This window comes from Mustela erminea, chromosome 10 (genome assembly GCF_009829155.1).
Source record: "Mustela erminea isolate mMusErm1 chromosome 10, mMusErm1.Pri, whole genome shotgun sequence".
NCBI lineage: Eukaryota > Metazoa > Chordata > Mammalia > Carnivora > Mustelidae > Mustela > Mustela erminea.
The window spans coordinates 28,692,749-28,718,911 of NC_045623.1; the positions used below are offsets into that span (position 1 = coordinate 28,692,749).

Here is a 26,163-nt window from a genome sequence, read left to right on the forward strand (position 1 = left end):
AAAAGAAACATAATTGAATATAATTTCTGAGTCATAGGGTAGGTTTTGTTTAACTTTACAAGAAAATGCCAAACCATATTCTAGGTCCGTGTACCACTTTATACACCCTCTAGGAGTGTGTATGAGTTTCAGACGCTCTAGCTCCTCACCAACATTTAGTGTTTACAATCTTTTTAATTTTAGCCATTCTGGTGGGTGTGAAGTGGTAATTAATTCAGACTGTATTTGTATTTTCCTTGTGACTAATAATGTCAAGCAGTTTTTCTGGTACTTGTTGACCATATTTCCTTGTAAAATGTCTGAACTGTTCACATCTTTTGCCAGTTGTTTTATTATTGAGAAGAAGGAATTTTTTTGTAGATCTGTATTTGAGGACTTTATTAAAGATACTTATTTTATTAAATCAAGTGTTTAATATATAATACACACTTTAATGTGTAATGTATATAATATTTTACTGTAGTCCCTGGCTTGTCTAAATTGTCTATATTTTTCTTGCTGGTGTCTTTTTCTGAGCAGATGTTTTTCATTTTAATAGAGTATAATTTACAATTTTAAAAAATTATTCCTCTTTATCTTGCTTACAAAATCTTTGCCTACCCTGTTATTCTTCTGCATTATCTTCTAGAAACTTTGTAGTTTGGGATTTTCATTAAAGTCTAAGATTCATATTGGATTAATTTTTGTGTGTGTTATGAAACAGGGCCAAAGAATGTGGTTATCCACCTGGAATCCAGGTGTTCCAGAAGCTGTTGTCATAACCATTTTTTTGTTTTTTTACTTGTTGCTTTGGCATCTTTGTTGAAAATCTATTGACTTATAAATGTAGGACTGTATCTGGAGTCTGTGTTCTGTGTTCCATTCATTAAATCAGTAATAGTTCAAAGCGACAACAATTGGACTCTACAATCTGCAGTGACCACTTCCCCCACACCTCTCAAATCTCTGAACTATTGCGCGGCCAAGGCACTCTCTTCCAGTGGTGTCCCATCACAGTTCATTACCACTTGTAACAACTGCACCACAATACCAAGTCAAGGGCAATCAGTGTCCCACTTCCATTCTGTGTTGGAGTCCTCATTGTCAGCTGGCCAGTGGATGCTCTAGCTCCAATATCCCATTTTAAAGTCTACTTCCAAGGACCACTCCTGGCACCAAGGAGACACTGAAACAGTGATTTGCAAGCAGGAGGTTTACTGGAAAGTGCTCTTGGGAATGACAGCTACAGTAAAGAAACAGAAGCAGGAATGGGCAGAATGAGAAGCTGAGTTATAATGCAATTGTAATAGGCCCTAGCCATCCCAGCTCTATGGATGACTGGGAAGATAGGAATCACCTTCAGAAGTGTATCAAATTGAGACATGGGGTGCACAAGCTTTGTACCCCTGCATCAGTCAGTTATTTGATGTGGACTGCCCCAGGGAAAGGTACATAACCTTGGGTGAAGCAGCTTTCTTCCACTGAGGTAACAACCCTACCCTTATAAAAACACCGGTTTCCATTAGCTGCAGAATTAAGGAGAAGATACTTAAAAACTGATTACAACTTTATCAACATAAGTGTCGATGTCTGCCATGGTCCTTCTGGCCCATGAACAGACAGGATAAATAAAAGGAGGAAAGATGGGTTAATTCACTGTCTGAATGGGTTACCCATAAAAACACATTCTGAGAAAGAGACTTGAGTTCAGGTAGTTTTTTGGGGACATGATCCATGGAAGTACAAGTGCCAGAGGAGGGCAGTGAGACAGGAAAGGGGTTAAAAAAGAACCCACTAAATGGTATGCCAGTGAACAGGCTACCATTTTGGCAAGTGGGGCTCAGTTTTGCTGGAATCTAATAAAATATTACTCAAAATATCTCACAAGAACAGGAACACTAGAGAACGAATCAGCCAGCTGCCATCTGTCACGGCTTAAAGGCTGCCCCAGAGGCACTTCTTGGCTACCCAGCTACCCAGGTGCCATGACAGCAGAGGAAGCTCTCAGGCTGAGAAGTTGGGATATACAAGTGTCTGAGATAGAAAGCTTTCAGTGAGTATGCGACTCAGACATGGGCCTCAAGGGTGCCTGCTTCAGCCTCCAAGACATTCTTAATCTGCTCTGGAGGTAGCAGACATAGGCACAAGTATTAAGGTATTTTGTAGAATGAAGAGACCCACTACCCATCAAGGGGCTCATGTTGCCCATTATGTAAGCAAGGATTTAGGGAGTTGGGAGGGAGGTGTAAGTAAGACTGATGAGTTCAGCTCTCTCATAGTGTTAGCTTGGACTCCTTTATTGGCAGGTGTTACTCTGTTGTACCAAGTGATATAAGCATACTAAAATATATTTATTGATATACTTACTTGGGGATAAGCATAGTTCACTAGATAATGTATGACAATGGAAGGTATTTCTACAATGTGACAATGTTCCAAACATGTTATGTATACATCATTTCAATGAATCTTCAAACACTGAGGAATTAAGTATAATGTAACACCACATTATAGATCAGGAATTTGAGATACAGGGAAATTGTGTTGGTCAGCTATTACTATGATAATGATGCATAACAAACAACCCAAAAATGTCCATGACTTACAAAAACAAATATTTAGTTTTCTTACCAATAAGCTTAGAGGTTAGCTAGGATGGCTCTGTGGGCTAAACTGGGATTAGCAAACTAGGTCCCAGGCTACAAGCAGCAGTTTGGGTTTAAATCTGCTCAAGTCTTCTTTCTTCTAGGACCAAGAGCTACTCAGAGCAGGCCCTTCCCATGGCTGATGGCAGAAGTGCCAGAGAGCAAACCAAAGCATTAAGCACATTTATGATACTCTGTGTTGGTAACATTCAATCAAAGCTTCTTCTTGATGCCATATCTGAACAAAGTAAATGACACAGCCCAAACTGACATCATTCTTGTGGATAAACACAGATACCATGGAAAAAGCGAAAGAAAGCGAAGTTTTGCAGAGCACCAATGCAATCCACCATAATATTAAATAACTTGCTCTGGTTATGAATAAAAGGTAGAACTAGAACAAAAACCCAGTTCTTTTTTTACTCCTGCTCTAAATCTTTACAATATTCTGATTCATCAGGAAGGGCTAAAGGGAGCTGGTGAAAATTTGGTGAAACTTAAAAGCTAACCTTTTAGAAATACTTTCCAAAATTCATGTATATTTGAAGAGCCATGTGGCAAGTAGGAGAATGGAAAAAATAGGATTCTACTCAGTACTGGGGAGAGCATGGGTTTGCCAAGTAAACTATAAGTTGTTAGGAAATTAAAGACAAATGATCCAAGAATGTCCAATAAAAATAAGTCGAGACCTGATTTTAAGTCCTGATATTGCTACTGTTTATATTGTTTTGATGTGGTTTCTGGACTATTCCATGCTTCAGCTTCCTCCACTGAATATGAGGGACAGTACTTAGTGCCCTTGAACACTCTGTTTTAAATAAACCCTTTAAGCTGATTTGAGAGAACTTATGAAAGAGGCCTACACCCACTATGCCTTCATAGTATATAGGTAGCCCAGAAATGCAAAACTGGGGTGAGTGCCATGTAATCCAAATCAACAATAATTTAAAAATCAGTTTGATTGTTCATAATACATAACGAATTCATAAAACTCAATAGAAAAAAACCAATACATGAAAAACAATACCAAAAAAACTAACTCAATTTAAAAATGGAAAAAGGACCTTAATAGACAATTTTCTGAAAGAAGATATTCAAATGACTAACAGGTACATGAAAAAGCACACAGCAACACTAACCAATAGGGAAATGCAAATCAAAACTACAATGAGATATTGCCTCAGGCCTGTTAGAATATCTAGCATCAAAAAGACAAGAGAAAAATACTGGTGAAAATGTGCAGAAAAGGGAAACCTTGTACACTAGTGGTAGGAGTGTTAATCAGTACAACTATCATAGAAAACAGTATGTAATTTCCTCAAAAAATTAAAAACTAAAGAACTACTATATGATCCAACAATTCCATTGCTGAGTATATATTTGAAAGAAATAAAATTGCTCTGTCAAAGAGATATCTGTACTCTCATGTTCACGGCAGCATTATTCACAACAGCCAAGACACGGAAACAACCTAAGTGTTTAATGACAGATGGATGTATAAAGAAAATGAATATAATCATATGTGTGTGGAATACTATTTAGTCATGAAAAAGAAGGATGTCCTGACATTTGCAGCAACGTGGATGGACCTTAAGGGCATTAGGCTAAGTAAAATAAGTCAGACAGAAAAAGACAAGCACTGTATGATCTCACTTATATGTAAAATCACAAACTCATAGAAAAAAAGATCAGATTTGTGATTGCCAGAGCAAGGGTGAAAGGTGGGGGGAATAGGGTAAAAGTGGTCAAAAGGTACAAATTTCCAGTTATAAGATAAATAAGGATTAGGGATGTTAACGTACAACATGATGACTAGTTACCAGTGTTGTAAGGGATATTTGAAAGTTGCTAAGAGAGTAAAATGCTAAAAGTTCTCATCACAAGGGAAAAAGATTTATAACTCTAGGAGGTGATAGATGTTAGCTAAACTTACTGTGATAATCATTTCACAATACAGATGTGTGTTTTCATTATGCTGTACACCTTGAACTTATACAAGTGTTGCATGCTAATTATATCTTAATAAAACTGGACAAAAATCAGTTTGCAGGATACATTTAATAAAACAAAGCTTCAGCAAGCTTGTTGACCATAATGAATTTTCTTTAATTCTTCCTTCATTTGTTGGGATTTTCTACAAATGTTCAAATTCCTTCCTGATATTGGGTGTTTAACTTGACAGAAAGTTAGTTGAGTCAAAAATTTCAAACACACTCTTTCAGGGGAGTCTGTAGTTTACACAAAGTATTATTTGGCTTTTGTGAGTTATTCTACCAAAGGGCAATGAAATACCATTCCAAGAATATCTCAAACATCAAAGAAGGGAAAGGCCCCCTTGACTTTTTTTTTTTCCTTTCAAGCTGATTAAGAAAAGAACTATTTAGATTGTTCCACATACACTGCAGAGCCCAGTGTGAAGGGAGATACATTCTCCCTGTTGTTGTACAAGACCTACTATCTCACAGGCAGTAAGCTAGACTGTCAGGTCCTTAAGGCCTTGGAACCTGTATTCTTCTCATGTGTGTTTCTTACAGCACCTAGTCCTGCTTTGTATATATGAAGGTTCAAATAAAATTCTGTTGAATGAATGAATGAACAATCAGTAAGTGAATCTCAATGATTGCTGTTCTTGCATCCACATCAGTCACACTGTGCAAATATAGACTGGATGTAATATGCCAAAGATTTTTTTTAAAAGATTTATTTGTTTATTTTAAAGAGCAAGCTAGTGTATGTAAAAGGGGTGGAGGGGAGGAGGAGCAGAGGGAGAGAGAGAGAGAAGCAGACTTCCCACTGAGCGCAGAGCCCAACCTGGGGCTCGATCCCACAGCCCTCAGATCACGACCCAAGCCAAAATCAAGAGTCGGATGTTCAACCAACTGTGCCCCTGCAGGCACCCCAAGTACCAGAAGATTTTTAACAAGAAGATATGGCTCATGCTTCTTAAGCATGGGAATCAAATATTCATAAGGTTAAGGAGGATAAAAGGATGGTTGGATACTTGTGGGACACAGTCAGTCCGCTGGATATAAAATAGTAGGCATTCCCCCAAGCAGAGCCAAGGTGGACCCACAGATGGAGACATAGGCAATGCAAGACAACCCAACATAAACTATGCAACACATCCTCTCAAGACCGGCACAACTGATATAGTATTCCACAACTTAAAGAGACTTGGATGATTTTTAAAATATGTTAAACGAAACTTAGGTTATTTGAAGAAGGGATAAAATAGCTTAGGCTAGTTAATCTGGTTGGAGGATGGCCCACTTTTGACTTCTCAAGCCAAGCCAGAGCTCAGGGTTTTATTCTTTACTTACCCCAGAGTAAAAGAAAGTTTTTTAAGGGCAAAACATCCTAAAACTTGCATTTTTATGACAAGCTACTATTTATTCCCTATCTGTGAATGGTAGGCTCTCTCTCTCTCTCTCTCTCTCTCTCTCTTACTCTCTCTCTCTCTCACTTATATACATATATACTTACCTCCATTTTATAGATGAGGAAACTCACACTCAGATCAATATCTTGCCAATGATTATACAAGTAGCAAATAACAGAGCAGCATTCAGACTAAGTTCTAGGTGACTCCAAAGTCCGTGTTCTTTGTAATTGTCTAAATCATCAGGCAGTCAAAACAGCTCTATGCATCAGAAGATTTTCTATGTCTTTACCTGGAAAAAGACTTGGCTTGTGTCAGATTATCTGACATCTTTCACCATGTTTTATCCTTACTCAATCAGATGAGTACGAGTTGTCTTGACTTTGCTTCCATTTCCTGATTACCACTCTCCTTCCTCAGCAGCTCTCTGAACTCCAATCGCTTACTCACAGTATTAAAACTTTCTTGCTCGTAGCTGCCACCTTGCATTTAGCCTCTTCCATTCCACCCTCTCCAGCACCTCTCAGCAGCCAAGCTGCATGAGGCCTGCCATCAAAACAACGCCCTGATGCCTTCCACAGCATTGACCAGACTGACCAAACTGTGGTCAACCTTTTCATGCTTGAGGATCAGAATCTACCACAGAGCCAAGCCCATGGCACTTTTCTTGTGAGAAAGTACCATGACTTGGTCATTTAAAATGCCCACTGTTTCTACTTTTAGAGAATGTTTCCTGAAATAATCCCATAACTCAAATCACCAGCTCCAACTACAATTTGGCTTTCCATTACTTGGCAGGCAAGTCTATTACCACCCGTCTCTGAAACCCTGGTTCATAACGTGAAATGGTACCCCAAACCTTCTCCTCTAACCACTGACAGCTAAACTAATCCCGCTCTCTCCCCACCCCCCAGATTTTCCCACCTCTCCCCGCCTCAACACTGCCTACTGATTCAAGTTGATTTGTATCTGTGTTTAATATCCCAAAGGAGAGATTTTCATGTGCTCTCCCCTTTCCATTCCCACATCTATCCACTCTACATCAACTCTTCTCTTCAAAAGGGTGAAGCTTTGGAACAAAGGGACCTGAATTCAAATCTCAGCTTTACAATTTTATTTGTAGCTATACACCCTTAAGCAAATTTCTTAGCTTTTCCAGGGTCTGGGTCTCCACATCTTTAAGATGGAAAGAACAAAGCCTCTTGGAGAAAGTTTATGAGATTCCAACATAACATCTTGTAGTGAACACATTTGAGAGGTTTCCTGTGGTCCTTTTTCTGTCTTCAGTGTAAAACCACATTCTCCTTTTGGCTTGAATGAAGCTGACTGTCCCCATTGGATGGGACAAAAGACTCTGGCCTGGCCAAGAAGAGAGCCAAAACCTTTAACCATAGGAGTTGGCTCATGGACATACCCCAAGTGGGCATGTCAGAGTCCACTGGCAGCTCATCTGATAATGATTGGCACCGAAACTTCTCTTAATTTCTGGGATTGCTAACTACCAGGAACATGCAAGTTGTTAGTGGTTATTTTTGCCATAGAAAGAAGAGAGCCAGCCTAAGAATGGTGTTGAAACAGAGGAAACTAGAGCTAAAAGATTTAAATAGGTAGAATTCTCACCCTGCTTAAGCACCCAATTCCTGGACTTTCTAATATTGTGAGGATATATGGTCCATTTTTCTTCTGTTAGCTTGAATTGGGTTTCTGTCACATGCAACCAAAACCTCTAAGAAACATCTCCAGTGTCCAGCACAGGGCGACCCACACAGTGTTACGTGTGTACGGCATGCTGCTTTAATTTCCTCTTTGAAGACCACCACCCTCTCTACCCATAATGCCCCCAAGGATATTATTCCCATACTTATCACTTTTCTCTCCAACATCTTGAGTTTCTCTGCTTGTTTGATTACTGCTATTCAGTATGCCCAATAGCAAAGATTCATTACTTACATTTTTTAACACTTGTTTACAGAGCACTTTCATGTACAATTAATCCTATGGGATCGGTCACCGTAATCAGACTCTTCTTCCATCAAAACGTACCCCTCCTTTTCTTTCCTGTAGCTTTTACCCAGGTTCACCTCACCTGTATAACTATGTTCAGTAAACTATATTCCATCTATGAATTCTGTCCCTAAATTATGCTACCTAAAATGCCACTTTGGGCATGTCTGTTTTCTACTGGAGTCAAAAATATTCCAGATAGCTTTTCACATAAAACCCATTCATCTTCTCCTAATTAATCCAATATTGTCCCCCAATTGGCACCACTTTTACTTATCCAATAAACCTTATAATGAAGCCAGATAGTTCTACCTCTTTCCAACATCTACCTCTTACCAGCTATGTGACTTTGGTCAGTTTATTTCTCTGCCCTGAGACTCTGACCCCACTACTACAACCAGAACAATTTCTTTACCATCCCTTATTCATACTACACTCATTTCTTCCAGCTACATTTTTAAAAAAAATACTTTTAGGGCATAATTTACATAAGATAAAATTCACCTACGTCAAGCTCATAATTCATTAATTTTTGTAAGTTTACCAAGTCATACAACCATCACTATAACCTAGTCTTAGACTATTTCTATGACCCCAAGAAGATCTTTTATGCTCATTTATAGTTAATCCCATTCTTATCTGCAGCCCCCCTCCCATCTCCATACATTTGCCTTCTTCAGACATTTTATATAAGTGGAATTATAAGATACTTGGTCTTTTGTGTTTGGTTTCTTTCACTTAACACAATATACCAGACTCATTTCTATCCTCATCTTTTGAAGGTTCTCCATCACACCTCTCCCCTTCCTCTCTACCCACCCAAATTCTCCCCTATTGTTGTTGGTTGATGCTGTTGTGTTGAGGTACAGTTAAAGACATAGCACTTTTATAACATTATCTTAGTTTCATTTCAACCCACTATTTTTATTGTCTTTATTCTGAATCTCCAAGGGGGCTCCCAGTTCTTCCGTAGTTGCTTCACACAGTTATCTTATTTTTCTTGCTGAGAAAAATGAAAACTCTTTATGGAAAGTGTTAGACACATTTGGGAAATAAATGTTCCTTGAAAAAAATAATGTATTGGGTATGACTACCTATACTTTTCTTAACCAAGAACAGTTTCTAAGAACCAGACTCAAGCAGGGCTCACTTTAATAGATAATTTGATTCAGCTGTAGGAGAGAAAGATCTGGATGTACGATCTGCTAATTTCTGTGCTTCTTATGCCCCAATTGCTTGCTGAAGGACTAGGCATAGTCCTAGCTCTAAGATCTCTAGCTCTTAGAGATCCTATTCTCTTTCTATCATCAGTTTCCTCCACAAACTCCCCAATTTGGGGAACTGTCCATTGCTGGAGGATAGATCCAATGCTTGCTGATCAGCCTCTGTTCCCACCTTTTACAGAGCTACTATCTTGCATATGACGGGTGCTGAATAAATACACATCTACTGAATGACTACACGAGTGTGTACACCAGTGACACCTTCAAGTAAGCAAGCAGGACGTGGCTGCAGCAATCTCAGGAGACCTAAATAGTCAGAAGTTAGTATTAGCCTCAGTTAGGAACTCCAGCTGGGATACTGTAAATGTCAAAAAAAACCTCCATACTTATTGCACATTGATTTGTCAGAAACACAAATGAATAGGAAAGAATTTAGTCATGGAGACATCACGGAAAAAGTCCAGACCCCAGATACAAAGCAAGTGAAAAGTAGCTCTCTCATACTCACGAAATCAAGCCTCCCTGCCTTTCCAGGCTAACTTGCTTATGCTCCAGGGTGTTGTTATAGATCACTTCCTCTGCTTACCTTTCCTTTATACCCCACATTTTGGTCACCTTTCTGTTTTTCTCTTATTGCCTTTAACCTTCTACGACATATTTGTCGTGTACCTACTGTGTGCAGCCGTTGTTCCAAGGGTTTGTGATACAGCAGTGAGCAGAACCAAAGAAAAGCACCAGCATGAATTCACGGAGCCTCTGTTCCAGTGGATCACATGTCGTCATATTTTCCTGCTTCAGTCTCTGTATGTGAGATCCCCGAAGGCCAGAAATCAAACCCGCTGTAGCTGCAACATCAACACAACGCCTGCAACACTGTGGAACATTAATACATATTAGTTGAACAGAGTGAACAAGTAAAACACCATTTATTGAGTGTATCAATATCTCATTTAATCCTCCCACTTGCTCTAAGAGGAACATACATGACCCACTCTTGTACCAATAACATTTTGCTGCTCTGGCTCAGATAGGTCAGTTACTTTGGCCAAGGCCACAAGTCAACAAGTGAAAGATCCAGAATTCCAATGCGATGGTTTAGCCCCAAAACGCCTTTCTGTTCTATCACAGCAAAAGGAGACTATGAGAATAGCCATTAGGATGAGGATTCGGCTTAACTGGATTTGCATGGACCAGATGAGAACACATCTGACTTCCAGCATTTGGAAGCTAATTTCAGAAGCAACCACCTCTACTGAGAAAGGATAAGATACCAATTACGGAATCAGTGACAAGGGAACAAAACTGTTGTTTAGCCTTGAAAATTAATCAGCACCTCAAAATCAGCACCATTACATCTACCTTAGCCAGTACATTTTCCTAAAATGTTTTGGTTTCTCCAGTCCTAAGAATAAAAGGGATGGGATTTTTTTTTTTTTTTAAATAAATAACAGCTGTGTTGTTTGCCCCCAAACCTAAAAATGTTGAAGTTATCCCACGTGAAAAATTTATTGTCATTATTTACAGGGTTATATTGTTTTCTAATTATTACATGTGTCTAAATCTCATTCCCCCCAAGCCTGCAGAAAATGCAAGGTCCCCGGCGGACATAAATTTCTTTTATGCTCCACAGCATCTAACATGATGCTGAGTAGAGACTTAGCTCAGGGTCTAAAAAATGGAGATAAATTTAGAAAATCGGGTCCAGGGCTGACTGTCTTTTCTGTCAGATTTTGCCTCCAAGATTTTATCCTGTTACTCCATTTCATTGAGGACAACGCCAGGCTTTTGTTATATTTTCACATCGTCTGAAAAGGCCACATCAGTAGCTATTCGTCTCATCACATAATAGAGAGCAGAGCAGATTTTATTTTAACACGAGCTTCGCTCCATTTAGTGAATCCGTTAGAAAACGTGCCTCGAGTCACATACATGGTGGGCTGAATCCGTGCCTGTGAGAGAGAAAGAAGGCAAGTGTGTGTGCACACCTGTGGGTGGGTGAACATCTTCACAAACCCCTCAGCCACGCCGGAGGAGCTTACAGAGCGTGCCATGGAAACAGTGGTTACCATGGAAAGAACGTGCCATGGTGACGAGCTGAAGAAATGCCTATGTAACACCATCTTACCATGTAACCTTATACCTTCCAGCATTTTGAAAAAATATGACAGGATTAGAGCACAGGACTCTGGGGAGTCTCAGCCCTCTCAATGATCTTCCAAAACAATCTAGAAAACAAGATGATAAACTACAGGCGTTGTGTACCTCGCTAAAGGGCCTGACAAGCAGTTAAGTGGAGAAATTGCCAACATCGTTTATCTATGGACTGCACAGCACACTATTAAATATTTCCTGTTAAAACCCACAAAGTATTACAAATGAAGAGAAAACATGGATAAAATTAACTTAAAGGGAATGGTTTCCCGACTTCCTGAGATCAGAATTGATGTGTTTCATCTAACTTATCTGTTAATAGGCTTTCTTGATGCCCTCGTGTTACCATAATCTCCAAAGCACTGGACAAACCAGTACATTTGTTTATCTTTATCACTCTTTGCTTACTAAAGAACTTGCTTTTATTAAAGAGATCAATCACCTGCATACAGTTTAATAGCCTGCACAGTACATCCAAGGTAAAAAAAAAAAGGAAAATAAGGGTAAAGGGTGAGAGCCCTGTTTTAACAAAGCCCTGAAAGCATTAAAGAGGCAATAAAATGAGCTTTTGATAATCTATATATGTACATATGAAATCTTAAAGGTAGAAAACTTGCTATCAAACTTCGTAATCTAAGACATTTCTAAATGGGAAAGTGAAGGCTTAAAAGCAATCGGTGTCTCTCCTCTGCACTCAATTTTGTCTGGTTACTTTAATACGCAGCCCAGTGATGCTAAGTGGAGAGACACCGAGTACATTACGCGGCTCATACCCAGCTCCTCTCACCCTCTTTCACGCGGAAGCCAGACATCTGTGCCTCGCAGCCAGCCCCGAAACCAGAATCCACCCTGGTCCCGTGAGGATGTGGCATCCGAAGGGCTACCGTCTTAGACCTCAGACATCGGGCATCGTGGAAACACAGGCACGCAGCTTGCTGTCCACATTGCAGTGGGACTGGAGAGCGCAGCAGCTTTGCTCCTCCAACGGCTCTCCTCCCGATGCTGAAAAACAACCCTATCCACCATCTCTTAGTGCCTGGAACATAATATCATATTTTATCTAGTCTTCTGGGATTAAAAATATTGATTGAAATTTTCATTGGAAGCTTTTCTTAAAAGACACTTTCTTCCAAACCTCTCTTTCTACTCCATTGCAAGTCAGCTATTTTTCTTGCCAAAATGCAGGAAAGCAATTAGGCTCAAGGGTTTTATAAGCTGCGCCAGTTCAGGGCAAATCTATTGAACTTTGCTGAGAAATTCTTGTTCATTCACTGTGAAATTTTTGATGGTTTTATCCTCTTTCTTGATAACCACTTAGTTTTTAGAAACCTGTGTAATGTGTGTAGTGCAGGATTTAAAGAGAGGCCATCCTAATTAAAGTGTTGTGATGTTAAACCGGAAGGTGCTAAACATATTCCTTTGATAACTGCAATTTCAGGCACAAATATATGCTGGGAAGAACTGAAGCTGTAATACAAAGGAAATTTAGCAGAAGCAGGGAAGGCGAAGAGAAAATATTAAGCTGCTCTGCGAAGGGCCTCACAGGTTTTGGGAATAAAGCAGGAGGAAGTGAAGAGCTGAGCCTTCATCTTGCATCAGCTGTTGCTGGTGATTACAGCCATCTTTCACCGAGAACATATGGCCGTGTTTATAGCCATCAGGCAGCATTTCACAGAGCGGCGACACCATGTGTCCACCAACTAGCCTTCCTGATTACAGCTAATTAGAGAGGAGGTGGGAGGCATTTTTTAAATGATATTAAGACACAAGAACGCCCAAAGTTCCCAGGCCTATCTGCAAGACCAGGTGACAAGAGAGAGACTGATACGAAAAGTGGGAGAAGCCAAGAGAAGCGGACATTTTGTGCAAATCTGTCCCTAAGAAATGAGCCAAACAGGACAACAGCACAAAGAAAGCACACAAACACAGAGACAGGAGAGCCCCGCGAGGTGCTGTTGCGAGGTGTTACTCGGGAAACCTGCTAAAGCCAGAAACTAGATGAAAAGTCCCGAGAGCACCTTTTCAGGGGAGAGAATTCCAAATCAAAACTACTGTTAACAGCATTGCTAAGAGTCACTCTGTAGTTAGGCACATCCAAGCCATGGGGTACTCAATATGAAATCATACGGGGCCCACTATATGCCACTGCACATGTGCTTTCACCCAGTTTCGTGGTTCAGCAATGCTGTTTGTTTGCTCTCCTTTTTAACCCCAAAGTAAAATACGAAGCAACATATGTCACCAGGTAAATACCCAGCATGATTTAAGGGTCTCAGCTTTTCAAAACTCCCCCTTTTGAAGTTGCAACGTTTCTTTCATAAGTCCCTGGGAACCAGACTTGGCTTTTGAGGTTTCCAGAGGGACAGCACTGGGCTCACATGCAGGTGGAAGCCTTAGTTTAGTAATTTTCTTCCTCCTAAGGTTTACAAACTTCCCCTCTGAAGGAGCGGCTGTGTGCGTGTGGGTGTGTGGATGTGTGTGCGTGTGCGTGTGCATGTGCGTGTGTGTGTTGTGGGGGAAATATTGCATCTATTACAGATGCTTTTTCCTTCAGGCTCATTTAAGTCTGAGAACACATCCTTTAGTAATTGTGTCATTCCCCCCCCGCCCCCCCCCATTTCTCTGCTTTGCTGGAACTGGACCATAATGACATGAGACAGGTCTCATGATGGCAGTTTAATGGCCTGAACTCAATCCACAGGTACATCGTTGTGGCCACCTTGGGATCTGCTCTCATCGTCACGATGTGACAGAAAATACCAGCAGAGCCAGAATGGATGGACAACTGCAATGGTGGAGACAGGGCGTTGGTAAGTGCAGGGGACAGGGACGTGGCTCTGAAAGTCCCAGGGCACTCCAGCAGCCATGACATCACCCTCACCAGACTCCTCCCCTCCCCGTCCATGTCCATGCTGTCCTTAGGGCACACTTCACTGAACAGCATTCATTGACCATGGTCTCTGCTCAGCACTGAGGGCACAGGGACAAATAGAACACACACAGGCCTGGCCCTTCAAGGGGCTTACTGTTTCTCAGGGGAACCCACAGAAGCGTTTAAATAAGCAAATGCGCTAGAACACCATAGACATCGCAGTGATGGGTCTCCACGCACAGGAGAACAATAGCGCCTAAGAGCAGTGGAACTGAGCTGCCTTTAAATGTCCAATATGGCTGAAAGAGGAGATGGGGAGAGGGATTTTATGGTCTAGAAATTTAAAAATAGTAAATCCAAATCCAATAGTAAATCCAAAGGACATGCAATGCTTTCAAAGGCCCATGTGAATAAATGAATGGGTTCTGGATTCCCTCAAAGAATAAGTTTGAAGATTAAATTGAACAAATTCTCTGAGCATACTGAGGGGGGAAAAAATATAAATTCAAAACAGTGTAGTGGTTATACAATTAACTCAATATGACAGCAAGAGCCCTGGCGAATGCTTCCATGTTTTAAGGAAATGGATACCATGACCCTCTAATTTTTTTCAGGAAACTACACAATGGTGATATCTTTCACAGGTTTGTTAGGATCAGAGAAATTATGTGTGTGTGTATGCATGTGAATATGTGTGCATACATACACGTATTTCATGTTATACAGAAATATATTTATATTAAATATAAAAAGGCAACAAATATAAATTTATATTACAATCTTTTGTACAATCATTTACAATCTTTTGTAGAACCTATTAGTAGATGCTGTTGTCTCTATTGCTTTTAATCTTGATTTGTTGTAGTTAACTCTAAAACAGAGGTCAACAAATTATAGCCCATCGTCCAAATCCAGCCCACAGAGGGCCAAATCTATTTATTCATTGTCCAAGGCTTTTATGCTCTAGTAGCAGGTTATATAGGTGGACAGGAAAGATACATCTCACAAAGCTAGAAATATTTACTATCTGACCTTCATAGAAAAGTTTGATGACCCCTGCTTTAAAATAATCACATGATATCAATCTACCTTTTCCCGTGTGTGTGAGTGTTTTGATATTTGGGTGGAGTGGAGGTGGTTGGCAAAAAAACTGACTCCTAGGAAAAGTTCTGTGATCAGGTAAGTAGAACACACTACATACTGTATTCCCCTCTGGGAAATTTAAAACGCACCTTGGCATATGAACGGCTTTAAGAAGTCCCGTATAAAAGAAACCTGTTTAGATTCATTTCCTTAACTGAGTTGGTTATTTTTTTCCCTCTACGAACGTGTATTAACACATATGGCAAACGCAGTGGACTGGCCGCCCAAGACAACTCAGAGACCTCTTCCCTTGCACTGCAAAGGTTACAACATTAAATACTTTCTAGTTAAGCCTGCCTCGTGCCTAACCTTGGCCGTGTACCATAGTTTCGGCCAATAAGATACAGAACTCTTAGAGGCATGGGTCCTTCCAGAAAAACAAGTGAGGCCTTACCTTTATTCTTTTTTTTTTTTTCTTTTTTAAAGATTTTATTTATTTATTTGACAGAGAGAGATCACAAGCAGGCAGAAAGGCAGGCAGAGAGAGAGAGAGAAAGAGGAGGAAGCAGGCTCCCTGCCGAGCAGAGAGCCTGATGCGGGGCTCAATCCCAGGACCCAGAGATCATGACCTGAGCCGAAGGCAGCGGCTTAACCCACTGAACCACCCAGGCGCCCCCCTTACCTTTATTCTTAATGAGCGGCCTTTGCCCTCCCCTTTTCCTCTTGGCCAGAAGTCAGTGGGGGAGCAGCCACGCTGTGCTTCCCAGGCCAGGGAATGAAGGCTAAGCCTAATATATTGATGAGAGTAGAGCCCAAAGATGGCAAAAGCCTGGGTCTCCGACTATATCCCTGAAACACTGCTCTAAGGCAGAGCTGCCTACTCCTAAACGTCTTACTGAATCAAAGAAATACTTTCTGTTTATGGCAGTGCAGGATAGAGGAAGTTCTTCTCAGATTTTAATATGGGTACAAATCACCCAAGGATTTGTTACAATGCAAATTCTGATTCAGTAGGTCTGGGTTGGGGCACCTACCCACCTACCTGGTGATGCAGGTGCTTGTCCATGAATCACACATGGAGTAGGAAGGTCACTGAGTTTTCTGTTCTTTGTAGCACGGTACTGTCATAACCATTAGGTCCTCTGGAATTCATCATTCAGGGAGAACACTTTGGGAAATTCTGAGGGTTCTCGTCATCAAGCTCCCCATTTCCATGAGCCATTTAGAAGGTAGGCTCTACCTAGTGTACCCTTCAGAGGATTTGGACTTCCTTCCTGCATCATTTCTCATACAATGCTTTCCTTATTATGGCCCACCATGCAGTGCAAATCTACAGTGAATGTGGGCAGTGGAAATGTTTTCCATGGCTCTCCTTGGCATAGCTATAGATGATAATAAAAAGATGATTCTTTGAGCATCGTAGAATTATAGCTTCCTCAAAGATTTACCCAATCCTTTAGTGATAGGTAAGGGATGTAATGGCAAGAGAGGCCAACGGATCCAACCCCCCCTCCCCCATAACTTAGGAAATGGAGTGGGGAGGGAGGGAGGGCAGAGCTGAGTGGGAGTGATGGGGGTCTCCCCTCATGGATGTGTCCAACATTAATTCCCACTTCGCACAGAAAAGACTTTCAGAAGAAAATGTGGGCTCCTTTGTACAAGCGTACCCCTTCCATCACATACACATTGCCGCTTCCAGTCGGCGACGAGAGAAGAATTAGGCACAAACAAGTCAGCTGCAAGAGACTGGGAGCAGGGGACAACAGTCGAAAAGGACTGCGGCCACGAGCAACGCCACAGTCTCACTTTTATTGGATAGAAAACAATAGCCTACAGAAGGACTGATGAAGGTCACACGTTAATCCCGTCTTGCAGACCAGCAAGAAGGAGGATAAAGTTCATAGTTAAGCAAACACATTCAAAGGACTCATCTAACTGACAACGGGCGCTTCTGGGAAGAGAAAGGAGCGATAACGGATAAGGGAAGCAGGCGGTTTTCGTTCCCCCCTGAGCTGACCGGGCGTTCCCGGCTGCTCAGCTTCCCTGAAGCAGGCAGTATTCTGCCCTGGGCGGGCCGGGCATCCCCAGCTGCCCAGCTTCAAGGTCGTATGTCGTCCTTCTCCCCAAAGACCTGTCGTCAGTATATGTATTTCTTAAGGCCATCTCTAAATGTGCTTGGTAACTAGTAAAATCCTCCAGGGGTTACAGTTTAAGTAACAAATTGTTCCGAGGGGCAGCAGCATACAGGACGTATCAAGTTCCCCTTTCCAAACTCTTCCTGCTGCCCGTGTATTCAGTGACTGCAAAGCCAGCCATTTCCCTTCTCATCATGATTAACCCAGAGCGTTAGCAAATCCCCAATCTATTTAGAGATACAGATCCGTGAGGGAGGCTTTCCTCACCCTTTCTCTAAAATGTAGTTCCACTTGACCTAATTGGGGCTTGGGGAGATTCCAAATCTCATTTTTTTCATTTTTCCAAGAGAAACCATGGGTTTGACAATGGGGCGTGTGAAGTATTTCCGACCGTCTTTGTTAATTAAAGGAAAAGTTTTCATCTTAGAGTCTTGAGAGTTTTAAGAGCGAATGAAAAGTAGATGAAATTCAGGAAGGGCTAAAATAGCTGAAATGTTCTATTTTTTTCTTTTTAATAATTGGTGCTAAAGAAGGAATATGAGCTCTAGATTTTAAATCCTACCATTGAAGGGAGGAAGGTAGCTTCTAAGTGTTTTGACATGCAGAGGAAGGGTTCAGGGGCCAGCCACAATAACTTTGTCCTGCTCCTGTGTTTGATCCCATGCCCATGCCCAAGCTCTGCTTGTAGGCTTTTAACACAAAGTACGGCTCCTCACTTCTGTGGCTCTCCCTGCTCATCAGGTTTGTTAGTCACTGGTCATTTTCATTTTGAATTTGTAGGATAATCCTGTTTCAAAGCGCAAATAAGGTCAAATTTAAAAGGTGATTTCCTCAAGGCCATAAAGCAAGGCCACTGCATTCCCTAAAAATAGCTGTCAAAACTTCTAAATATCTCTCCTTGTCAATGATTTGAACACAGTTTCTGTTCCAGGGGCTCTTTAATGTGACACTAGAGTAAGCACTTACCTACCCAGGTAGGTAAGAAAGCATAGGCCAGAAAGTCCACAGATCTGAATTCTAGACTCAGCTCTGACCCTCACTGGGAACTCAAGGAAGCCCTTCATGCTCTGGGTTACTTAACTTTATTATCTGTAACTTAGGGATATATGGTATATGGTTATCTTACAGGGTGTTATGGGTTGAATTGTATCCTCCAAAAGGACACGTGGAAGTCCTAACACCCCTATGCCTATGAACACGGCCTAATTTGAAAATAGGATCTTTGCAGATGTCTCCAAATGAAGATGAGGTCTCTAGGGTTGTCCCTAATCTAACATGACTGGAGTCCTTATAAGAACAAAATGCCATGCAGGGGCACCTGTATAATTTGTTATAGCAGCTACAGGAAACTATACAAGATAACATTTTCCCTGGCTAACCCCTAGGCTTGCTGTACTAAAGACAAAGTTAAAAAAAAAAAAAAGTTTAAAAACCAAACATTTATTTTAGTATTATCATGATTCTAATTAATTTTAAAGATATGCCAGGTACTCGATTCTACCTTTCAATGAATGGATAAATAAGTGAATCAAAAAATTCAATTATACAAAGGCATATAGACCAAATTGTGTTAAATGATAATTCTTCAAGGGCAAAATTTTAGTAATAATAGTTTCTTCACTACATAGTACAGTGGCTCCCCCAGAACAAGCCTTCTCTAAATGTTCTTTTACTTGATTAATCAGAAACAAAGATGGTCCTAGGAATACCACACAGCCACTGCGATGGAAAGAAGGCAAGGAAAGGGTGCTAAGTAATTTCTTCCTTAGAGTATGCCAATATCCCTGTCATCCTCACCCACTGAGATGATCAGAGTTTACAGAATGTGGCCAGTTTCCTTTGGGGTAACTTTACTTCTCCGGATCACTCCTGATACCTAATTAGCAGCCAGACACTTCCTTATAAATAGCCATGTTTTCAGCACATTAGGGCATTTCCCCTCTCAGGACTGGAGACAGATGTTCAAAGGATGATCCTAGCTGACAAAGCAACATCTGGCATTTAGCATCTTGCTGTGACTGATTGTCTGATATATCACCCCAAAGTGAGGAGCAGCAGAGCCCTAGAATGGGAAATGGTTCACGCAGTGCCAATGTTCCACTGAATGTGGAGACTTTGTGTGTTAGAGCAGAGGGGAGAAAGGAAAAAAAAAAAAAAACCCAACTGTATAAAACATGATCAATTTCACAACTCCAGAAATCAAACCGAAATAAGCATCAAAAAGATGACATGGGAGCCATTTGAGAGACCCCAAAAATGTAGAAGTCTTATATGAAAATATGCTACTATCTGGGGATTGTTATTCCTAAAGCCAACAACAGTAGTCTGGATATTTGGCTATAGTCAAAGCCCTACATTTTATGATTCAAGAGGCAAAAGGTCTGTGTCCCAGTAGAGCCACCCACATGTGATACTAAAAAGAGATGTGATGTTGGGCAAAGTACTTCATCTGTAACTTAGTGTCCAAATATGCAAAAGTGGGTTCATGGCTACCTTATTAGGTAGTCATGAGAATTTCTTGAAATTATATATAGCAAGCATAGCATCTGGCACAGTTATGTGCTTAAATGATGAACGTTTATTGATCAGTTAGCATGTGGTGGGCACTGTGCTAAGGGCTTGGATTGTGTTCCTGAAGGTAACAGTGTGGTGGTTCCAAGCACAGACTGCCTGGGTTCATATCCCAGCTCTATCGCTGACATTTTACATAACCTTGCGAAAGTTCCTTAACTTCTATGTGCCTCAGGGTCCCCATCTCTAAAAGCAGAGAATACTGTACCAACTTCACAATTTGTGGTCAGAAATAAATAAGCAGAGGGGCGCCTGGGTGGCTCAGTTGGTTGAGTGGTCGAGAGTCTGACTCTTAGTTTCTACTCAGGTGATAATCTCATGTGTCAGGGGATGGGGCCCCTCATTGAGCTCCATCTGAAGATTCTCTCTCTCTACCTGTTCCTACATATGTGCACACATGCGTGAGTGCTCTTTCTCCCTCTAAAATAAATAAATAAATCAGGTAGGAAGGAAGGATGGAAGGATGGAAGGAAGGAAGGAAAAGGAAAGGAAGAAGATATGGGGCACCTGGATGGCTCAGCTGGTTTAGGTACCTGCCTTCAGCTCAGGTCATGATCCCAGGGTCCTGGAATGGAGCCCCGCACTGGGCTCCCTGCTCTGTGGGGAGTCTGCTTCTCCTCCACCTGATGCTCTCCCTACTTGTGCTCTCTCTCTCTCTCTGTGTCACATAAACAAAATCCTAAAAAAAAAAAAAAAAAGGAAAAGGAAAGAAAGAAAGAAAAAAGAAAGATGCAGATATGTTCAATGAACTTAGAAACAGTGCCTGGCACATGATAAGCATTCATAAGTATTAAGTAATGTTATTATTGTCCCCTTAATCTTTGCACCCCTTTACTATAGATACTATTAGATATATTTGGTCAACAAAGGAGTGAGTTGAAACAGTCTAAGTGAGCTATGGATCCAGGATTCAAATATAGGTAGTCTTGCACTTGGTACAAAACTGGATTAAATTAGGTGATGCTGGAAGCCAGAGCCCACCAAATCTTTTTTACTTTTCATCCACCCTTTTCAAAATGAACTGGCTTGATGACTCTGGCAAATTTCTTAAGCACTCTGGGTCACATTTCTATAATGGGGAAAAATATTATTGATACCTCATCAGGTGATGAGGATTTAGTATGATGATGCAAAAAATTCCATATCATACAGCGTGGTACATAGAAAGCCCTCAAAATATGCTAGCTACCATAAGAAATATCAGTCGTAAAGCCCTGAAGACTTGCAGTCATTTCGTGCCATACTGATTTTAGGACAAAAACCAAATGCAACCAAGTTTAATTCTCAGTGCTTATCCAGGACATCTTCCTCATCCCATGACATTGTTCAAGGACTTTCTTATAATAACTGTCTGGTTAGGGCCCTGGAAAGACTCCTGGCCATGGGAAAGTGTCTTTGGGTCTTTCAATGATGTGAAATACCTGGGCTTTTTTTTTTTTCTTTCTTTTTTATTTGACAGAGATCACAAGTAGGCAGAGAGGCAGGCAGAGAGAGAGATTGGAGGAAGCAGGCTCCCTGCTAAGCAGAGAGCCCGATTCGGGGCTTGATCCCAGGACCCTGGGATCATGACCTGAGCCGAAGGCAGAGGCTTTAACCCACTGAGCTACCCAGGCGCCCCTACCTGGGATTTTTCTAAGGCTTACTTTGGACTAGGTTTGATGATGAGCAAAGTGCTGGCTGGTCAATGCAGAATAACTGCAGCCGCTGGCGAACGAGCGGCGTCACTGGCCCTGGGGTATTCACTAGTGTAGACCTGGTGGACGGATCTAAACAGTAGTGGCTGACATCATGGCACCGGGACGCTGGTTGGAAAAGGAAAATCATTCAAGGTTAAGCACAGGGTGAGAACAATCAGTGATAAAGCAGCACAACTTCCACAGGGGCAAACTGTATTCTCTGAATCATTAGTACAACTCTTGTACTTTTCACACAGTGTCTAAAATGATGCTGGGATAATTGATTTTACATTAGCAATTTCGAGAATGGTATATAAGAAATAGTACAAGCCTACTCCCTAGTTGCTTGCCAAAGCAACCTTAAGAAAATGATAAGAAAACCTATTGTTTTTTTTTTCCCTTAAACCACAGTTAAGGACCGTTATATCCCAGAAGCTGCAGAACAGGACCAGCCCCTCCCCATGGGTTGGGGGTGCCCTATCAACTCTGAGCTGTTGGCCATGTGACCCATCACGTAATCACTGGATTTGTCAGTTTTGGGGGTGGAATGCCCAAAACCTGGGTAGTGGGGTGGATCTAAGTAAACACGAACTTGGCTAAAATAGAGTTCTGTTGTCTCTGTGTGACAAACAGCTCCCCAGGCGAGTATCCAGAGAGACCTTTGCAAGTTGTGAGAAATGGACACCCAGAGAGCCAATGTCTAGAGTGACAGGAGCAGACAAGTCTCTGTCACCAGGACTGAGGTTCCTCTCCTCTCTCAGAGTCACTTTAGCATTTGGGAGCCTTAAGGGTTGGAAGCCAGTACCATCCATCTTGTCACATTTGCCCCTAAGATCCCAAATTTCCAAGCCACTAGTAGTCCCTGCAAGACGGGTGCTCAGAGGTGCCTACGCGAACGCTCTGCTAGAAGGGCCATGCTTGGGGTCCAGACTCCTTAGCGCATCTTTCCCTATGCAGCCCAAAGCCCCTGTAATCCAAAAAAGGTCCCCCTCATCCACGGCCTGATCTCTGACTTGCTATTTCTCCAAGACAGTCTCTTTGCATTTTTTTACCATAGGGCTACAGGCAGGAGGGTAGAGCCATCAAAAGCATTGAGAAGTTGACATTTTTCCTAAAGCCAGCCTCTGAAAACTTCTCATGTCAGCAGACTTAGCACCTCTAGGAGCAACCTATTCCATCGTTGACCACCTGTGACAGTTTTTAAAGTTGAATCCCTGTCTTTTATGCACTGGTCTCCATTGAGCCCTCAGCAGCCCAGCCTTAGAATGGTGAAGAAAGTTCATCCAGAGTCCTGCAGAGTAATGACCATGGACGGTACCACAGACGTGGGGGTCCGGAGGCTGCACCTGGAGCTTGGTTAATCATTGACATCTGATAGGAAACACAGTGGCAACCTGAGGAGTTGTCAGAGCCTGACGAATCTGTCTTCTAAAGGAGAACCCTTAAAAATTTGGAGCCCTTTGAGTTGTCATTTCTTCAAGTCAAACAACACCAGCTCCTTCAGGCATTTGCTTTATGACCCAACTTTTAGTTCTCTCGTGACATCATTTTCTTTCTTCCGAGCATCGTCACCATTTCTATCACTCTCTTAAAATACAGGGACCAGAACTGATCACAAAAGTATGAAACTGACTATGTGGGGAATGCTGGACAGTGAATCTTCATATCCAAAGATAATTCAACAAAAGGAAATGGGTTGTAAGAAGACAGCAGACATTTGATTTGGTTACAATGAAGGAGTTGTGAATTTATTTTATTTTTAATTCATCAAGCTTTAGGCCTGTATGCCTTCAAAATGCCAAGCTCTCTCTTCCTTCTACTACCTCTCTCTTTACTACAGTAAGGCCAACTAATTTTTCAATTTAAAGTGGCATCTCTTCCAGGAAGACTCCCCTAACCCTTTTAGTCAGGGTTGGGTGCTCCTTCCAGACTCCACCCCATCCTGTGGATATCCCTACCACAGAACTTTCCACCTGCTTTAAACTGTCTGCTGAGCTGCCTTCTCTTCAACTTGATTGCTGGTGCCCAAGACCCTGAATTATCGGACTATAGCTTGCCTTTGTAACACTGCCTGTCACCGAGGAGGGGTGCGCAACAGGTATTGATGGAAATGAATAAATCAAGTGACAAACACTGGAATGAAAATCTGTGGGACAACCAGGGAAGGCATGAAAGCTGAGAGCTATGGGTCCCTGGGATTCTCCTTCTACTCATTTACTCGTCATTTCCACATGCAAGGACAGCTCTGCCCCAGCATTCCCTACAGACAGAGGAGTCACATCCCTGATAAGAGAGTAATGACACCAAATGGGAGTGAGACACCAAATCCCTACCAACTTCCAGTCATCTGATAGAGACCTTCGCCAGCCAAAGCCCCTCTAGACTGGAATTTTTAGGGTGACCAAGGGATTTATAATGATGTGACTATAATAGAAACTGTAGACGCAAGGGTGGAGGAGGTTTTTGGAGGATGGCTTTCAGGTTATAGGAACAGGGGCCAAGAGGACAATGTGGGGGATGGTACTGGGCTTACTCCTTAGTGCCATGGGCTCCCCTTCTGTGCTGTCTGCACAAGGCTGGGCGGGGACCACACTCTGACAGTCAAACGGGTAGAGCCACAGGGCACAACCACAGTCCCAGAGCACTTTGAAAGACACAGGAAGTGAGGAGTGTGGTGATAAAGGAAACCAAAAATCTAGAGATAAGGAAAAGTTAACCTACTGAAGGAACCATCTGAACTAATCTGGGACTAGGCTCTGTTTTCAGAGTGACATCACTGACAGTGCTTAAAAGCAGAATGAGGCCAGATTTGCCAAGGGACATGTGTGGGCTTCCAAGCCTTCTAATCCCTCCTCAGCCACACCCAAAAATAAATTTCAGGAGGAAAATTTTTCTTGGCAGAACTGGGTATTTTTGTCTTGCTTACCTAAACTATCATAAGTGGTTTTGTTAAAATAACAAAAAAATGAATGTTGTTTCATGAGCAAAAAAATATTGTTTAGAAATTCCAGTAAGGTAAATACCCCCCCACACACACACACACACCAACCCCAGTTTCCTAAGGGCTTTTTTGTAAAAAAGCAAATTAAGCCTATTTGAGGTACGGCCTGAATGTTATTCAGTTCTGCTGGGGGCCTTTACTCTTGGCTGCAGCTACAAAAGAAGATTCACGGTAAAGGGGCCTGTGGGGGTGGCTGCCATTTACCCCCATGTTTTCATAAATGGAAGCAGCCAGGCAAAGAGCACAGCTGTCATCATTTCCCACACAGGCACCGGGGGCTTGGAAGCTAGCTACTTGAGCAAGGGCCAATATGACAGACAGGTTTCCTCGCATAGCAAATCTAAAATTTTATTAGCAACAATTTGGACTGTTCAGGCAGGTTCAATGCCCTGTGTTAATGTCTAAAAATAGATCTGTTCACTCTTGCTACATTTGCCATGGCTGTTTCTCCTTTCTAAAACTAACCTGGGGCGCCTGGGTGGCTCAGTGGGTTAAAGCCTCTGCTTTCCGCTCAGGTCATGATCCCAGGGTCCTGGGATCGAGCCCCGCATCGGGCTCCCTGCTCCACAGAGGAGCCTGCTTTCCTTCCTCTCTCTCTGCCTGCCTCTCTGCCTACTTGTGATCTTTGTCTGTCAAATAAATTTAAAAAAAAAAAAAAGAAAAGAAAAAAAAATAAATAAAACGAACCTATCAGAGGCGCCCACTGTTCCTTAGTATTTGCAATAGTCAGTGAACAGAAGAAGATTGGAGCTGACCAGATGTAAACTGAGAGACTCACCAGATAGACCAAGAAAGACTCACCTGGAGCGGAAATCTGAAAGGTTTGTTTATTTAGTCTTTCTCCCGCATGCATCTTTTTGTTGCAGATTCCAATTGGAGTGGAAATGCCAGGTTGCTCCGAGAGAAGGTTGTCCTTGTAATGTGTCTTGGTCAATTGGAAATTGGCAGCACTTGTGCTCTCTTGAGAACATTTTCTTGCCAATCTTCTAGGACATTTCCCAAGACCAAGTGGATTGGCCAACTGGACAACATTTCACTAAGCACGCAAACTTTTCATAGTGCAATCCAGACTTTTCAGAACTCTCAGTTCTTAACAAAGTAGACAAAAATAATCGTGCTTTACTCTTCCCTAACCAGGTTCTTCCAAAATCACCGTTGTGGCCTCCTAAAAGTGAGAGATAACACAAATTCACTCTAAAGGCTAATTAAGAGAGACACCTACATTTAGAGGAAAAACAAAAATGCAGATGAAACCACTTTTAACAGATTAGCCAAAAATTCAATTGTGCTTCTTATAAGAACTTAACCTTTTGTTCAGGATCAGTTATAACATCATTAACTTTATCCAAAGAAATATATTTATCTTGGGTACAGAATAGAAAAGGTCAGGTACGAGATTCCAAAACTTTAAAAGAGAAAGATATATCTCTAAATTACTAAGTGA

The 26,163-nt window shown here is 41.6% G+C and overlaps 1 long non-coding RNA gene across 1 annotated transcript in view; it reads right to left on the reverse strand.

Annotated features, from left to right (window-relative positions):
• Positions 1–25,879, reverse strand: part of LOC116567476 — a 78,289-nt gene extending 52,410 nt beyond the window's left edge. Inside the window, exons 1-3 of the long non-coding RNA XR_004276227.1 lie at positions 25,521–25,879; positions 9,904–10,103; positions 6,108–6,295 (exon numbers count right to left, since the gene is read on the reverse strand). This is a non-coding gene — a long non-coding RNA (uncharacterized LOC116567476). The remainder of the gene's footprint in view (positions 1–6,107; positions 6,296–9,903; positions 10,104–25,520) is intronic.
• Positions 25,880–26,163: the final 284 nt, after the last annotated feature.